Source organism: Falco peregrinus, chromosome 4, assembly GCF_023634155.1.
Source record: "Falco peregrinus isolate bFalPer1 chromosome 4, bFalPer1.pri, whole genome shotgun sequence".
In the NCBI taxonomy this organism is placed as follows: domain Eukaryota; kingdom Metazoa; phylum Chordata; class Aves; order Falconiformes; family Falconidae; genus Falco; species Falco peregrinus.
The window spans coordinates 47,985,316-47,999,901 of NC_073724.1; the positions used below are offsets into that span (position 1 = coordinate 47,985,316).

General features: G+C 39.1%; 1 protein-coding gene across 1 annotated transcript in view; it reads left to right on the top strand.

Annotated features, from left to right (window-relative positions):
- Positions 1–14,586, top strand: part of DHRSX (dehydrogenase/reductase X-linked) — a 168,454-nt gene that overhangs the window by 138,389 nt on the left and 15,479 nt on the right. The gene's annotated exons all lie outside the window — the stretch shown is intronic.

Sequence of the window (14,586 nt, forward strand, 5' to 3'; positions counted from 1 at the left end):
AGTTTTCCTTTAATTTTTTCATCCTAACACATACTTGTAGTGGTACCTGATTTTCTATTATCTATTTCTGGTCACAGCAGGAAACTTAAAGCTGTTTGATAAAACCGATCCAGAAGTGGGGCAGACCCAGTTACAGTTAACTTCATTAACTTTTTATAGTGGTATAAGTGGATCAATCTGAAATCAGTTTCGCTGCATAAGTGCAATCTCCTCATGCAGACAAGCCTTGGGAGGCCTTGTGCTGAGAAAGTGTACTGCTTAGAACTCTTTCAGAAAGGAGTTTTGGACTAAGTGAATGGAACCTGATTCCATTAGAGAAAATTAAATGTCCTAATTAAAATAAAGTATTTTAGATCAAGGGGCATGTCCCACAAAGCAAATTAATTTTAAACTTTGATATGGAAATATCACTAGCTTTAATTTTAGAAATGAAACTGGAGGCTGGAAGAGTGGCTGTAAAATAAGATGCAAACAAATAAACCCATATTTAAAAAAAAAATAATAGTATCTTCTGAGTACACCTTGAATATTGCAATAAAATTGTAATAGGAATGCTCATAATATGTAATGCATTCTTAAAGAAGAAGAATGCAGCTTTGCCAGACCGTATATATTAAACTTGTTTTGCCTCTTGTGATTGCCATTTTAAATATCAGCCTTGGGTGGTGGTGTTTTTTCATTGGACTTACTTCACCTTACTAACATAACAGTTTCATGTAGATATTTAGCTTGTGCTCAGCGTTTACTCTAGAGCCACAGAATTCTGACAGAATGTCTCTGTTTGAGTGTGAGAATTGAGTCTCTTGTTCCCAGCACTGAATCTCACCCAGTTTTATTGGTGCCCAGGGAGACATTTTTGTATTATACTGACCATGTTTAGACACTGAATGAGATGTCACTGAACACACATCAAATAACTTTGGATCTAGCACAAGAAGGAGTCTCATACTTACAGCTCTAATACTAATGCTGCTGACGTTTCCTGATCACTTCCTATTCTTTGGATGAGATACCACTCTAAAGGAATTCTACCTTGCAACAGGTGAGGGACAGACATCCTGACTTGCATGGAAGCGCCATGTGTGTACTGCTGAAAAGCAAATGCATCAATTGCTTTTTGAGTCAAAGTAACTTCAGGTTTGGATAACTGAATGCCTCAGTTATCAGGTTGAGATGTTCACATTTTTATGTAATGTTCGGTGTGTTTTTCCTATAAGCCAAAGGAGAAGGAAACTCTTCCCATCACTCTTCCCACTCTCCCTGACTTCTGAGTTACAGCTTCCACTTTTACTCTTTGCATATTGCTTAGGATATGTTTATGTATTTGGGACTGACTTTGCCTTGTTTTCTCACATTCAGGAGCACTTCATCACATAGGTATGCCCTGTTCGACTCCGGCAGAACTGCAAGCTGGCACTAAAAGCCTGCCTGGCAGTTTTAAGAGCAGTGTACCAAGGGCTGTAGTACCCAATGTTCAAGCTTAGGTGGGTCTTGTGTTGGTCTCATGCACTAGGGTAAATTTCCCCTGAGAAAAGTAAGAAAGCAAGTACAAGAAAATGCAGTTGTCTGATAATATTAGCGGATAGTTGGTATTATGGATTTCTTCTCCCCTGGAATTTCGTTTCTGAGTGCACGTATATGAATCTTCCTCCTAGTATTACAGTAGTAATGCAGTGAAAATGAGGTGATAGCTCTATAATCATATTGGCTCAACTAACTTTTATTACATTGAAGTATTCCAGAGTGGTTTCTAAACGCGTGCAGGAAATTGCTTCATCCATTGCAACCTGGTGCTCATGAGAGCCAACACAGCCCAGATAGCTCCGATGAGGAAATGCATCATGGATTTATCATATCAAATTCCCTCAGGAGAGAGCCAGAGTTGTTTGATTTAATTCCAGAATATTGTGGCAGAGCCTCCACTACCTTTAAATGCATTTCTGCCAGCACTGGTCCCAGTTGCATTCAAGTCGACTGCAAGCCTGGCCCCCACTCTCTCTGGGCTGCTTGTGTTTGAGGCAGCTCAGTGTGGCAGGCAAGGTTGTCAGCTCAACATCCACCTCAGAGCTGCCTCAAGATATTTAGGTACTTAAACAAATAAACTACAGTCTTGTAAATAGGCCATGATACGTACATATAATTTGCTCAAAGTATTAACAGCTTGAGTTTCTTGGAACTGTGAAACATTGTCTTTCGCTTTTCATATGTAGCTCAGAAAAATCTCTGCCAAACCAGTTTGGGGTTTCTTTTCCCACAACAAGCTGCAGTGAGAGGCACCCCTGCAGAAATAAAACAGGCCAAGCCAAGGGATTGGTGACAGTCATAAAACTGTGAAAAAAATGCCCACCCTTTAAAAGGGATGGTTTAATTCCCTCTCAGCTCAATTCTTTCTCAGGAAATTTATTGTCTGCTTCAGTATGCAGTCTTTACATTTCCATTTTGTAAATGTTTTCTCTACATTTTTAATAAACAAGAATGGCACCTGTTGCATGCATGACAGAAATTATGTTTATTCCTAAAAAAAAAAAAAAAAAGAAAGATTTCTACCCTGTGACTTCTCAGTAAATAAAAGCTGGTGAGCTGTCATAGTGCTCTGCAGAGTGCAGTGAAATATGTTATCCCCTAGGAATTTTTAACATAAAGTGATCTTCTTTTTGAACAGATGAGGTCCAACTGGTAAACAATAACTAACTAGTAAGATGATAGTAGCCTAAAAAGACATTCATTGGGCATCAAATTGCAATTTAGCCAACTGTGCAACACACCAGTTTTAGTGATGCATACTGTACAAGCTGGGAGCCAGGAAGGTACCATTTCCCTCACAAGTTTTTCTCTTTTGCTACAGATAATGAATATTCATTCTTAAGCCAGATGGCCTCTGCTTGTGACACAATTAAAATGCCTTAGAGAAAAAAAAACAAAAAAGTTGAGTCCAAGGGCAGGGATTATTCTGCTTTGCGTGACTTCATTATGCCATTATACTAGAAACATTTCCCACTTAGCAGTGTTGTAAACTTCCCCAAAAACCTTCATGACAGGCTTGGTGAATGTGTCATTATCAGATATAGAGTATTCAGTCCTTTCAGCCACCTCAGATTGCTATTTAAGAAGGAATTGTGGACGGAAGACTACGCATCACATGTTGTCTCAACTGTCATTTCCAAAGACATAGTGCCACGTAAGTGATTATTGACTGACAAACTGAAAATGAGTAGGATTAGTGACCCTGCCAGCCTGTAAAAAAGAAGAGAAAGGCTTCAGGAACACAGGCTAGAAATCAGCCGGTATAAACTAGTTCATTTCTTTCATCTGTCAAAATAGGCTTAACTCTAGTGTAATTTTCCTATAACATTTTTAAAGAAATGCTTTCAGTCTGTAAGTGCTGCTGGAAAACAAAATCTAAAGAACCTGGATTCATCATTCATGCCAGAGGACATAGTCATGCAGGTCTCATTGCAGCACTTCTTATTCAAACTGTCCCTTTGGCACTAGGAACGTAGAAACTTCATTTCAACCTCCCCCCCGAGGTGTCAGAAGACAAACACATCACTGCACAATAATGCCAGCTGTAGAGAATGAGAATAATTAAATTCTACAGCTGAAAGCAGCAATTCATCAGCATCAACATCTTCTGTCCATGTGAGTGTGTGGTCCTCATGTAAAGCTAGTCTGGAGTATTCTCACAAAATGAAAAGTCCTTGCAGAAACATGTTATTGACAGTTAAATTTTACAAGAAGGTTTTCAGATCAAAAGTAGCATTCTGGTCAGAATTAGAGAGAAGGGAATGGTCTACTTTATTCCAGTAACTCAGGTCTTTAGACAGGTCCCATTTTTGTACACATTTGTAAAGGGATTTAAGCTTCAGAGCCATAGGGGTCCTTTTTTTTTATTCCATCTAATAAATATTTGATTATTCGTACACCCATAGAATGATTCTAGGGGGGGAAATGGAGGGACTTACCTGAGAAGGGTAATGAGCAATCCACTCGTGAGCTCCCAAACCCTGGTGATCCGAGTGTGTTTCTTGCGTGAGTCCCTGGACTTGGGTAGGCATCCAGGTCCTGCCTGTTATGGGGTATGTGGATGCAGTGTGGCTGCTTTATTTATTTTAACTGCTGAATAAGAAAGCTTTGGAGCAGTCTTTTGTGTCTGTCCTGTTAGGATCAGACCCCTCTACAGTAGGCTCATTCTCAGTGCACACGTAAATAGCATTGGAACCTGGTCTCCACTGAATCTGTTGTTCCCCTGTGTCCCAAAATATCGTTACCTTTATCCGTGTTTTCTCAGGTCTAAGTTTATTTAATGTTTACTTTAAGAGACACATTGAGAATTGCTAGAGAATGTTTTCATGGCAGGAAAGTGAAGGATTTGTTTTTCATGCCTTGGTATACGGCATGCAAAGGGGTAAGGATACTACTAGTACGGGACAGCACAAAATGGGTAGGATTGATTTGGAGTGCATCAGAGGGAATCAAGGCTGCTGAAGTTCTTGTTTGCAACTCCTATTCGGAGCAGCTGCTGGTGTGATCTATACTCAAACCACACCCAGGCTTCCTCTTGGAGGGTGCTAGTTGGAACAGGCTGAAACACAGCCATGGAGCAAGCAAAAACTAAAGCAGTGTGTGCAGTCAGAGATCCATCTCATGCCTTGTCCTGCAGTTTTATTTGTTTGGTTAAAAAAAGGAAAGCACCCCTTTGTTTTTCCTGACAGTGTGAAATGGGAAGACTATCTCACATCTTTCAAAAGAGTTCACAAGACAAGAAAACTGTCTCCATGTCTAACGCTGCCTGCAGGATTGACCCTTTTTAACCTGGAAAATAGTCTAAAGAAATGCAGGTTAAACCTGCACTATGCGCTATGTAAAAACCTATGCTTTCTCTATGTGAAATTGTTTTGGAGCAAAACTTTTGGATAAGTGACTGAAATGTTGTCGTTATCATTTTGCTGGCAGGCCGGGAACATGCAGAAAACACGTATTTGTACTGTGTAAGAAAGGGTTTAGCCCTAACTCCTGTATGGTAGGATTGTTGATTTAACTTGACAGCTCGGACAGATTACTTCATTCTATCTGAAAGGAATTCAATTCATATCCAAAAGAGTGAAAAAAATATTCTCTGTATTGCTGTAGGAGAGAGTAAGTAAACAGTTAAGAAATTGTGAAAATATATGAGCCTAACCAGTGTTAGCACATCAGCACCTATCATCCTGTAATCTGCAACTATTTTCATATTCAGAACCCACAGAGTTAGTTAGGAAAGACATTTTCCATCAGCCAATTTATTCCTTGCCAACATTTCCTAGCAGTACTTTCCTATATATTTGGTTAATACCTTTGTATGCTAATCTATTCCCAGTCAGACTTGTTGAAAATGGAGGAAACACAAAAGGAGAAGATAATTTGCCGTAGACCAAACACATGCCAGGGACCTGGTACCGATTACTGTCAGTTTAAAAGAAGGTAACCACAATGCTGCTAATAAAAAGGTCTCAAAAAAGAGGTTGAAAAGTTGGGGAATTAGAGAAAATCTTGACATTTCAACTAGACCATTAGTGTTTTACTTTCAATCCATCGTCTTTATAGTTAGAGGTTATAGCATTGCACTACTGTAATTCTCCCTCGCATGCCTGGGAAGTTCTACCTCCATCACTACATAATTATAATTCCATTTTCTTTCAGTCAGGTAGTACAACACTGTTGGAAACTTGAACCCACTGGCAGCAGAACACAGGGCAGCCACTAATCTTTCTCACTGTTGTATATTTCAGACAGCTCTTTGAGAGAGAAAAAGAGCAAGAGAGAAGACCACCCCAGCCCCACTGAAATGACCCATTCAGCAAGGGTGCAAACAGGAGTTACAGGCACTTTCTCTCTCCCATGTGAAAGACCTGTACACTGAGTTAAGGAGAAAGACCACCAACTAAAATAAGGAGATGCAGAGTAGGAGGTTGTGGAAGTGCATATTAATACATACATACATACATACATACATACATACATACATACATATATATATACACACACACGGACAGTTTGCCACCAGGTACGATGTGCATTATAGATCAATCAATATTTCTCTGAGGATGACCTAACTAAATTCCTTATTCGTTTGCTACTTGTTAGTAATGCAACAAAACAATGCTTATAACATTTATATTGCAGAGCCTCATCACCTAAAGCCCCTACTCACTACAGAAAAATTAACTTTAGGAGGCTTTGGAGATTTACAGGCACTCCTTTTCCCCTCTGTGAATGTGACAGTCCTTAATTTACCAGCAATCCAAGAAGACTGAAAAACCTTTCAATGTGAAGTAAGGAAGCTCTTCCACGAACAACATAGACACAATTTTTAATGGTTATCCTGAGCTTTGAAAGGTTGACAGAAAATTCCAAATTCTGCCAAGAAGCTGAAGCAACACCCCTTTTCCAGTGGTCTGAGGCATCTGTGCCTGGAAGCCACCTCTGACATATCTCCTAGTTCATAAATATCTGCAATATGAATGCCTGCATCAGAGCTGTTCATCCAGTGATCTCCTCGTGGTCCCTGCTAGTACTGGATCAGTTTTATCCCAAGATAAATATCTACAGTTGGCCAGGTGATTCAAGTCCTTCAAGTGCCAGTTTGTCCCTGTGTACGATGAAGGGATCCTCTGGTGACTAGCTCAGCTATAGATGTCTGTGCTGTATAAAGGTATGAAGTTGGTTGAAATGAATCCCATCCCAAGGTACAGGACATTAAATTAGTTTTATTTTAAACAACAGCACAGGAGAGAGTAGGAACTGGAAAGGTGTGTTCACATGTCTGGGGCACAGGTAATCTCTACTCAAGCTGGTTTTTCAAATGGCAGCTCTAAGTTCAGAGAACCAGACCATTTCCCGTACAAGTGGGAAGTGTGTTCATGGGCAGCCACAGGTGAGGCAATCCCAGTTACTTATGAATTTTATTTTTCATATAAGTTTACAATCCATTGTGTGCTTCCACTACTTATCACATATATATTATCATGCATTTACATGGGTAGTTATGTGTGCTCCCTATATGTATTTATAATCGTGTAATGTATATAAAAAGAGAGAAGCTGAAAAGCAAGCATTACTCACTATTTGAGGAACAACTGTAAACAGCAAATACAATTTTTAAAATAACAGGATCATCCAGCACCAAATTTGTGATTTTTGAAAAGTTTCAATTCAGAAATCACTTGAATAACTCTGGCTTTACTAATGACCATAACAATTACAATTGCCAGCCCCAAACATTCATATCTGCATTTTTGGGAAGGGTACTGAGATACTACAAGTTGTAGTTCACATGTCTTGTTTTGTTCTTGTTATGTTCTCAGCTAAATACATGGGTTTTGGTGGATTTTAATAGGTAAACATGAGCAGGAAATTTGGTGCAGTGGCTCTAGCTCCCATTTTTTCTAGAAGGTACTTGATCCTAGATGTAAACACAAGTCATTAATACAATCTGTCCAGAGTTAGTGGAGTCTATATGTTATTACATATTTAAACATTCTCTTTAAGTTGGGTCTGTGAGTCTCTTCAGGGCAAATTACTACATTTTTTTGTTGCCATCTCAGCACTGGAAAGGGGAAGAAACCACAGGAGTGATGTTACCACAGACCAGGCGCTCTGTGGGGAATACAGAACATATGCAAAAGAGGATTTGAATGAAACCTGAGCAATGTGCAATAAAACAAGAATGAACTTGGACAGCTTATCATGGATGGGATTTATAGTGGTATTTGTGTGGCCCCATCATGCTGACCTACTTTTCTGTCACTGGAATAGGAAGGAGGTGCTGCTGCTGGTCCTAGGCTCAGGCATGGTCTGAAAAACTGAGTTGCTCCCAATGTCTCTTAATTACTTGTCAAAGTCTTGGAGCAAGCCATCAACAACCTACAAGCTTAACTTACCATCTTATTAATAGTTTATCCAATTTAGTACACACGCTATTTCTTGAATGAACAGCAGGGACCAGAATTGGTGCCCTGTGCCTGGCGGCCCTGTGTTCCCATGGCATTGCTGTGAGCAGCGTTGTGCAATGTCTCCCCAGCTGCCTCACGTCCCTGCAGCAGGCAGCAGCATGCTGAGGCTGAATGTGTGTCAGGAAGAACCGTATTGATTGACTTATTCGATATCTTTGCCTGCCAAGCCAGGCTCTTGAGATGCAAAATGTAGTCTTCCACAGCATCTGCCACTTGTCGCATACTACCCTAAGATGATTGAAAATGTAGAAAGGGAAAAGATGTCCCATTGTTTTTGGAGCTCAGAGTGTTGAAAAGAAAATTACATGCTATGAGTATATTTTGACAGGTGTGTCTGTTCTAAAAATGAAAAGGCACTATGGGGCAGGATGCTTGTTTTTTCTGTAAGAGTTGCACATTGTCCAGGTACAAAAGCTATTTTTATGGCTGCCCAGCCTGGGAATGTAGTTTGGTCATTTCTCAGAGAGGAGTTCAATTATCACCAATGTCATACATCATGACCAGTAATGACAACTTAGGTCCCCGTTTTCCTCTGCATATAAGATGATGACTTCCATTGTCATGAAGTTTTTGGTACTTCATCAGTGGCTTTGCACAAGTGTAGCTGATCAGAACCTGCTAAACAAATAAGTAAGACCCAGATGCTAAAAGCATCCAGATCCCAATCTTATTGTGTATTCTTGTAACAAGGATTATCTGATTTGACTTCGCATTCCTTATGTGAAACACTGTCCTTATGTAAAGCATTTTATGTCTGATCCTGCTCCTCAGAGGTTCTCTTTGATCTGGGGCTGGCCTTTTATTTTTCTTGCCTGGTTTAGGTTTGTGGCACGTGTCCTATTTTATATGCCTACTATCTGGGGAAGTGTATTGAGGCCGGCACAGATACACCAAACCCTAATTGCTTTAGAAGGCTTGCAGATCTCCAGAGGTAGTAAGTATTTCAAATGTTCATAATACTGGATTCAGCTGGTATTGCTTGAAATCCATTGCGGGTCTGGAAGGCAGGAAGCAGGGACTTTCACACAGTATTTTTTTTCCTAAATATAGTTGCCCTGTTAATATTATTTTAAACACACTCAGTGCTCATTTTCGGTTTTCATGGTGTGATGGTTTATTTTCCCCTCATATTGGGGCAAGTCTGTTTCATACGAACCACTGTTTTAACTGCAAAGTATATCCATCACCCAATGCCTTGGCTGTATAACTTCTTCTGTGAGGGTTTCAATCCACTCATCACAGCACTGGGTCAAAGGCAGATTGCTATTGAGTCATCTATTTCCAGCTTTTTGAAAAAGTGATAAAATACAAAATGTGTTTGTGCTCAGGTACCTGAATTTGTCATCTCCAGGTCACTACACAATGGTTTACTCAGAGGAGCCAAGGGGATTGATTATAAAGCACCTCCTGTTCTCAGAAGCAGCACTCATACATGTGATGTGCAATCTGTCCCATGCTCCCCCGGATGGAAAGAAAGCATTTGCAGCATTAGGGTCATTAGACTTCATAGATGTAAGCAGGTACCATCCCACCCAAGGATGGTATCAGTGCTGTTGCTGTTACCATAAAGACAATGCATCTTTTGTGAGTCGATTTCAGTTCGACTCTGTAGAAGCTCTAGGCAACAACTTTTTTTTTCTTCTTTTTATTGTCAGGTTATGTCATAATACCTAGCAATACCTTTAATCAAAATAAACAGGAGTAAGGTGGCTTTTAAGGAAACAATTTTATCAAGATAAGAACGAATTTAAGCAAGCTGACTGGAAATTTATTTACTTTGAGAAAGTGAGAAAGAAATAAGTAGAAAGAAGTCAGACACTTCTTTCTCCTAATTGGAATCAGACTCTGGAAAAGGCTTCCACAGAGTGGAAGTGAAAAGTATATAAGAAAAGTGTTGTTTTAAAGATGGAGTTTAAATAGGTGTATGGAGAATATCAGCTGATAGGATATCTGCAAAATTGGGAGATCAGAGATGTTCCAAGGAGTCCCTACAACCTCCCCATTTCTTCTGAATTCCTTTTGTATTTAGAATCCAATTTTTTGTCCTCAGGTTTATCTGGTTTGTTCCCATGATGAAAAGAAAAAAGGAACTCGGTCTAAGAGTCCAAAAGTTAAGATTTCCCAACAAATACTAATTCTGATTTTGAACTTTTAGAGTACTTAGCAAATCCTTCTTTAGGAAAACCTCTGGTGAAGATGTGCCACTTCTTGCACTCACCATCCTTGCCTTTCTAGAAAACATTTTTTCCAGTTGTTTGCTGACGAGCTGTGTTGAACTGTGCTTCCAACAGTTCTGGCTTTTGGTTACAGGAGAAAAGTGAACATGGGGCTGTGGTTCAGACTGAAAAGCCTTCAGTGAAGATGAGATCTTTTATTTTCCTGGTCAAGAAATCTGTGCATGCCATTAAAAACCAAATTAGCTGAGTTACACTGAAAATGGAGATGTAGAGATAGTTGGCATAGCTGTCCAGTTAATCTCTAATCTGGGTTACAGCAAAATTCTAGAAGCTGGTCAGTGCTGAAGAGACCCTTCCAGCAGAGAGGCCAGGCAGCCAGGGCCAGCAGCATGACCGATGTATGAGAGACCATGGCTTCTCCTGTGTTTCCACAAGTAGCCCAAGCCATTGCCTTGGGCCTTCCTGACTGACTGGTTTGCATCTAAAGTACCTTCGAGATGACTAACTGCAGGGAGGCTTGTAGCCATGCTGGGAGGCAGCCAAGGAGTTCCAACTGACAGTGTCCAGAGTAGACTAACAAGAGTTTGCACAATGAGGATTTCCATTCCTAAAATGTCCAGAACAGAGAGTTTGGTTTAGGATTTTGCCTGAAGGGAAGACAGGTATTCTTACCTTCCTGTTTTGTGATGGCAGATCAGCCTCACCTGAATTGGTGCTTTTGCTGCTATTTGCTGTATTTTTCTTATGGAGAAATTATACAGTACATTTTAAAATTTGAATTTCGTTTTTGTAGACTTATTTATTTAAACCATTATGTGGTATTTAGGAGGGGGCAAAGCTGGGTTCTTCACCTCTCTTGGATGGGTCTTTCAAATCAGAGCAATAGACCTGCTGCAAGCTACTGATCATGGGTCTGTTATGATAGCTAAGATGTGTCGATGCTTCAAATTACCGAGTTAAAGCTTTGCCCTCTATTATGAATGGGTGTCTAGGTTTAAAAATAAATCCTTTGGGTTATACCAAAAATTTGAACTGTCAAGAAAGAAATGGTGTGATGAACCGAAACATAGGTCTCTTAAGCTGCCCTCAATTTAGCTGTATTTCAGTAATCTCTCATTCACCTCTCATTGCTGTCAGCAGCCCATAGGGGTATTTTTATAAATATGATGGAAATAGCTGTCTATGAATCATGTCACTAAGATGAACGTGGTTTTGCCGCTTCAGGGAATAAGTAAAGAGTGTGTAGTTTCTCTGGTGAAGAACACTGCATTGCTGGGTCATTTGTACCAATTGGTATTTCTTCATGTAAACAGATTTCTTGCATAAAAAGAATCTTTATTGTTATGTGTGGTAGGTGGAAGTATTTTTGTTAAGTAAATGCATGTAACTTCATTTCTTGTTTTTCTATGTTGTCACTGTCAACATGTATTTCTGTAAAACTTTAGTCAACAGCAGATATTTATTAACAGACCTTTGCAAGTATGCTGTTATCACAGTTGTATAGTGCCTTTATCATAGAGAAACAGATGTCTCTGCTAAAATCTGTGGAGACTAGACAATTTTCATGGTAAAATATCACTTACCTTCAATTATTTTTTTTATATACAAAATTATTTTAATAAAAATAATTACCTTTTAAATAATTTACTAAACAAAAATGTAGCCTACTCTAGCTTTGCAAGTTGAATGTATATTATTAAGTATTTTTCAACGATATTCTTTCACTCTTGATTTCAGCCACCTGCAATACCTAAGAATTTTTAGGAAAGATAAATAAATAGCTCTAACAAAATGCAAAACTGGTTATTTTGAAAGACTGCAAGATCCTTTCCATTTGACCTGCTGTTTGTTATTGTTACTGTAGATTATGGATGGGAACACCTGTGATTATCCTCTGGTTAATACACTCTTGAATTGGAAGAAAGGGCAGAGCTGTGGTGCAGCTGGCAAATAGCCAGCTAACCTCCTTTTCAAGCATTTAAAACACCTCTTCCAGGGGGCTTCTTAATGAAAAATACATGGGGATGGCTCTTCTGACAACCCATGGAATATGATAGATGATAGTAACCTTTTTTCTAAATGAAACTGGAAAACTGGGAGCTGGCAGGCCAGTGTGCTCAGGCACACAAGCTTTGGGATAACAGCTTCCTTTCCTGCTCCTTACCTCATAAATACATTTTTAATGTTTATTTTAAAATTATGTCCATATGTACTGGGCTATATTCTCATCTCTGTTTTTTTGAGCCTTCTTCACTCTTTATAGTTTCAAAATAGTTATATTTGTACTTATTTAATATAGAAGCAGTTAGTGCAGGCCAGAGGACCGTCTAGATTTTGTGTCCTTTTCTATAAAAAAGCAAACTACGAGTGTGAGCAACTCTGTACTACTTGCAAATGAGATGAATGCTAAGAAAATCTTCAGTCTTGTTGTGTAATTTCTCATACTTGCCTAAATAAGAGGAAAAAATCCTGAGTGAGCTTTTTTGAAATGAGTTTACATGTTCAGAGAAGGAGTTAAAGAGCATACTTGGCTCAGGCATCTACTTTTGCTTAGGGAAATATTCTCTGTAAGAACGTGTACCTTGGTGCTATTTTGTCTTCAAAATTCTCTTTGTGGTTATGGTGTTTTTTTTCTGCTGTGGTCTTCTACAGCTATTTGTAAATTCTTCATAATATTAATTTAGATTAGAAGAGGAATATGCCTGATTTTTCAAGAACCAAATTGCTTTTCTCCATCTTATTATATTAGCGATTAAAAATTACTGCTGCTTTCTTCTGCAGAACTGTAGTAAGACAGGCAAATCTGGTTATTTCTAGTCACAGCCGGGTATTTTTTCTTTAAAAATCTCTCCCTCTTATCAAGTGCTGCTGGTAACTGTTGTCAGGTATTTGAGTAGCTGCGCTCTGGTGGCAGGTGTGAAGTTGTCTGTTCGTTTTCTAAGCAAAGACCAGATGTTTGTTCTGGGCTAAGCAGACTGATTTGCAGTTAAACCTAAAGTAAAGGAACATAATTTCAGGCTATAAACCAGCCATGCCTCAAGCCATATGTAACTCAAAAAGAAAAACATGAGAGCCAGAGGTAATCAGCTTCTTTGCTTCCCTGTACATCTGCAGTATTTGCTTATGCAAGTGAAGAATGGATGGTTGTTCTCTCCTCTGTATTAACAGAGGAGAATTCAGATTTGTACCTTGGACTAGTTCATAGTTTTCCCTTGCTCTAAACAGAGGTGGTGATAAAAACAAGGCAAAAGGCTATATTTAGAGAACTGGGCTGATGGGAACTCATCAGTTTGCTTTAGGAGCCCGTGATAAATCTGTCTCCCTGGGAGACTTCAGTGAGCACTGAGGCACATCACCTCCAGCTCTGGCCACCTCATGTACTTCCACTTACTCTGAGCTGTAAACCATTGCATGCTGAAAAAGAAACTGGGAAAACTTTAAGAATTTCATGTCCTGCAGTGTTATACTGGGCCCAGGAGAGGTGAGGTCTTGATTGTTTTGTGGCTGACAATGTCTTGTACAAGAAGGAGCTTTGCACAGAGTCCCATGGCTACAGCACTCCAGAAATAGTCGTGCCACTGCTGCCTGTTAGATGTATCCATCAGAAGTCTAGCTTTTGCATTTTAAGCTAGTGTCTTTAATGTATTCACACTAACCTTTAATACATTCACAGTATTACAGGCAGGAAAAGTTACACTGGGACAAAGGATCAAAGGCAAATATTGATGAAGAAATTTTAAATAATGTGCAGATCTCTTGTGGGCATTGATTCATGTGCTTCATGGTGTCAATAATTGTTTGTGAATTGCAGCCATTTTTTCCTCTGAACAGAGCATTACTCTTGAAATATAGTCATTGATTAGTCTTTGATTAGCTCTGTAGTAATTTTCATGCATCAGTAGTTCTGATAAAAAAAAAAAAAAGTAGCACTTATTTTACACCAATGTGTAAGACCCATACATTGTTCATTAATAACTGAAAGGAGTCTTTAAACTATTTTCTTTATTGCAGAGACCACACTGACATTTTTAATAGCCATACATTTCAGGATAAATGGAAAATGTTTGAAGGGCTTTTTATTTTCTTCAGGTTGGTTTTTGGTTTGGTTTGGTTTTTGTTTTTTGTTTGGTTTTTTTTATGGGGCAGTTGTAAATGTTCTGCTGTCTCAGGACAGGGCTGCAATAAGAAGGACATGTTTGTCACTTTGGTGCTAATGTGATTTCCTGTTTTTCCTACTGTATGACTCTCCATTTTATCCCAATTGTCAGTAATGTGCTATTTTTTTATGATTAAATGATGAGACCTAAGATTCAGCAAGGAGAAAATAATTAAAACTATTTGTTTCAGAGACTGTCAGCAGCTATTAGGGATTAGACAAATATAAATTAAGGGTGTTTTTCCCCAAGCCATGTTACAGA